This window comes from Cavia porcellus, unplaced genomic scaffold (genome assembly GCF_034190915.1).
Source record: "Cavia porcellus strain 051 isolate PalLab524CR breed Dunkin Hartley unplaced genomic scaffold, mCavPor4.1 scaffold_27, whole genome shotgun sequence".
NCBI lineage: Eukaryota > Metazoa > Chordata > Mammalia > Rodentia > Caviidae > Cavia > Cavia porcellus.
The window spans coordinates 43,846,612-43,850,857 of record NW_026947510.1 but is presented as its reverse complement, the minus strand read 5'-3'; the positions used below and the strand labels follow the sequence as shown (position 1 = coordinate 43,850,857).

Below are 4,246 nucleotides of genomic sequence, written 5' to 3'. Positions count from 1 at the left end.
TTGATTATATTTATGTAGCCAATATAATGTATCAACAACTTAAAAACTTAAATATTTGAATTCCTCTTATGTTAAAATCAATTTTGTGTTTATTTTCAGAGTATAAAGCCAAAAAAACTGTTTATCAGCAATTAAAGTAAAATATGCAATTTTATATATTATGTGAGGTTTAATGTGTTTATTGGATTTTAAATTGTATTTTGATGTAATTAATTTTCTCTTTACAAAACTCATATTCATTTATGCTCCTAATTTTGCATTTCTACCTCCTTTTGTTGGTTTGTTTCTTTAAAGGACAGCTTCTTTAGATTAGAATACTTTGGTAGCAGATAGCGATGCCTTACCTGTTTGTGAGTTGTCAGGCCCCAGGGCCTCTTCCATCCTTATCAAGGGGACTGCTGACCCTCTTTCCTTTCATATAACACAGATTGGAATAGTTTGGAGTTTTAGTGTCTATAAAACTTGACTTCTCTTGGGTGAATTAGGAGTGTTTCTGTCCTGTGAAGATGCCAGTACTGAGCAGCTACTTTGGAAGTACACAGAGAAAGAGGTTTTCTGTTAATTATCAGATATTATCAGATTTAATGAAACACATACACACAATTACTTGTTTCAACTTTGTTTTCCAATATTTATACACCAGTTCCATTCATGTTGTATATGAAGTCAGCTGCCATTTGTGTTTCATATCTTTGAGTCACATATTCAGTGGAAGGCTCTTCACCACTCCATCCTTCAGAAATGGCTCTTCTGAAATTTCCCTTGAAAGACCAGCAGTGAGCACAGAAGAGCAGTCAGGGCTTTGAACTCAGACAAATAGAGGTAGGTGGAGTTAGATCCAGGCCTAAAACAAAATAAGCTAATATAACAACAATCTTAATTCCGGAAGTAGAACTACTAGTAATGTTTTAAAGTTTTAGCCTGAGTATATTGGTTGCCTAGAAATAACCGACTGAATAATTAAAAAAAAAGAAAAAAAATCACCGAGTATAGTTCGAGAACTTATGAGAACCGACGGTTTAAGCATATATGTAAAAAACAAAGCAAAATAACAATAACAAAACCCCAAAGGAAATAAAAAAGAAGAGAAGACAATAGATGAATTGAACAGGAGGTGTATGATTAGGAAGATCTTGAAATTAATTACTTGAGGGGTACAAGAGGTCCCCTCCTGCCCAGTTGCGACAGTGAAGGCACAAGCCTTGGTATTTGTTTTTCTCTAACTTATATTAGGTGTCTCTTTCATGTGTTTGTGTAGCTGCTGAGCAGAAATAACACCATTCTTCCATCATTCCCACAGAGGCTTTGCCATTGGATCTCCGAGGCTGCTACTCACCCCTCCTTTGGGGAATTGTTTATTTCCGCTTAGGTGGAGCTGGGAGCTGCAATTTCCAGCTGGCAGCTCTTTGCCGTTTCCATCACTGTGGAAAGATGAAACTAATCTACAGATTATGAAATACGTGCTATGGGAGCACATGGGAGAAGGGATCAAGAAAATCCCAAATTTGAGAACAGGGTACAAAGTGCTAAAGCCATCAAATTTACAGTGTGGTTGGGAACTCCAAAGCAGCATTAAAAGCTACTAATCAAAAACACCTGAAGGCTTATTATTCCTTTTTGTACTGTACTTTTTTTTTTTTTACTTTACTATCCCTTGTAATTTAAATAAGATCCTTTAGAATTTTTGTCAGTAATCAGGTTACTAGAGTGAAATGAAAAACTATTGCATTAAGTGGATAATTCTGAGCTGCATTAAGAAGGAACGGGTCTGTCTGTTAGCAAAACATCTCAAAGTCCCTGTTCAGCGAGTTACATCCTCTGCAGTGCTGTAATAATATGACTCAAACTGCTGAGTGTCACATGATGCTTGTTTTGAAAATATTTTGCATTTCTTAGATGAAGGGCAGGCTTCTTAACACTGCAGACTACCATTACATGGGCTTACGTTTCAGTTGCTTTAGTTCACATCAGTCTCACTTTTCGCCAATCTGCATTTGTTCTGGTCATCCTGAGAATTCTGTTTTTAGTAAAAGATATTTAAAAAGGAACCACAAATGTAGAATTTAAGAGGCATTATCTTTTTTAAACCTATAATGTTTTTCAAATTTTGGCCTTAGGAATGAGATTGCTAGATAGTAAATTTATTATTATTATTATTATTCAATGCCGGGGATCAAACTCTGGGTCTCACATGCGTGAGGCAAGTGGTCTATCACTGAGCTATACTCCCATTCCTAATTTCTAATGGAAGGCCCTGGACCAGAAAAACAAACCAAAGGGGTAGGGGGAATGTGTTCTGGTATACTGAGGGAAAACTTATTTCCTTTTAATCTTTTTCTTGCAGGAGTAGAGAAAGGGTAATAGTAGATAACTATTTATTGTGTCCTCATAAGATTTTTTTGTGTCCTTGCATGTGGTACTGGGATTGAACCCAGGGACTTTGCATGAGTTCCATCTTTAGTCTTTTTTTTTTAATTTTTAATTTTTAATTTTGAGACAGAGACTCTTTAAATCACTAAGTGCCCCAGGCTACTCTCCAATTTGTAATCCTCCTGCCTCAGCCTCCCAAAATGCTGGGATTAGAGGTGTGAGTTTATAATTTATATTTTGGTTTAAATTTTGTCTACATGCTCATGGATCTCTTTATAAAGAAACACATTAAATACGCAGAAATGCTTATTGAATCTAACAGCACACCTGCTACAGATTACATGGTCCTTGACTCAAAATACTTTTCATAACTCAGTATCTCTCTCCACCCATGTATCATTTTCACAGCCAGAAATCAAACAGAGGAGGTAGACGTGTAGGTTGGTGAAAGTGAACAAACTTAAACAAATAGATACTTTCGAGTAAAAAAAAAGTAAAGCTTGCAAAGATTATGAAAGTTGTTGCCATAAAACACAATCTTGATTCCTTTGATCGTTATGTGCATCAGAGTTTAAAATTAAGCCCTGGGATGGGATTTGTAGTGGGATTAAAGCAAAATCTTAGCTTGCTATCTAATAAAAGTAAGAAAACTCTCTTCTGCTGAGGGACAGATCTTCTAGACAGACACCTCATTGTTGTAAGTGATTTATTGTAGTTCAGTTTTACAATCTTAGCAGCCTTTGCTCAGAGGCATTTTTAGAGAGAGTGGAGGAGGGTCCAGGTGAATACTTGACCTAAGGCAGAGCTGAAACCTGGGAGGGAACCAACTGCTGCATTTTGAAGCAGCTGGCGGAAAAGAGTTCTTGGGGTGTGATTAAAACTGTTGGACTGAGGCTCTGGTGAACTGAGGCAGGGGGCTCCAGTCCTGTTCAGGGAACCTGGAAACTGAGGCCAGCACATGGTCCAGGCCAGCGCCACTGCAGTCCACTAGGCTATGGTCCAGAGGCCTGGGACCTGCTGGGCACAGGGCCTGCAAATGAGAAAGTGGGTGAAGTTTCTGAAAAACCCAATTATGTGATCTCCTTGAATTCACTTGTTTCCTATTTCAATCTATTTATCACAAAAAGTAAGAGAGGTCTTTACAAATATACAAGGTTCATACCTTTAAAAATGTATTGCAGTGAAAGAAAGACACATTACCATTAATCTTCCTCAAAATACTCATTGTCACTTGGAACACACCTATCCCATCATCATTGCCACTTTCTGTTTTTTTCTTTCTTTCTTTCTTTCTTTCTTTCTTTCTTTCTTTCTTTCTTTCTTTCCTTCCTTCCTTCCTTCCTTCCTTCTTTCTTTCTTTCTTTCTTTCTTTCTTTCTTTCTTTCTTTCTTTCTTTCTTTCTTTCTTCCTATCTTTCTTTTTTTGTGTGTGCTAGAAATTGAGCTTGCAACCTGTGCTTGCCAGTTAGGCTCTGCACCACTGAGTTATATCCCCGGCCCGGTTACCACTTTCTGAAGCAGTTCTGAGAGTCCTCTTTTATGAGGGTCTTTATGACACATTAGCAAAAATACAGTGCTGCAGGTGAGTGCCATCAAAAGGAAAGACAGGCTCACAAAAACATGACCGTGTGTCCTTATCTACCGTGTTCAACAGATCTGGCATCATGAGACTTCTTGTTCTTCCCCCATGTCAAGACGACCATGAATGAATGATACATGCTTTCAATCAGTTCAGACAATTGAGGCAGCCATAGCAGCACAACTAAGGACACTCAGAGGACACAATGCTTTAGAAAGTTGCAACAAAGATTCTCACCATCCTGTTCCTTTAGCGTCTAAGGCAAACCCCACCCTTATCATGGCCCATATCCCTTTAT

General features: G+C 37.8%; 1 pseudogene; it reads right to left on the bottom strand.

Annotated features, from left to right (window-relative positions):
- Positions 1-310: 310 nt before the first annotated feature.
- LOC111757055 (U6atac minor spliceosomal RNA) lies at positions 311-425 on the bottom strand (annotated as a pseudogene).
- Between the last annotated feature and the right edge of the window lie 3,821 nt (positions 426-4,246).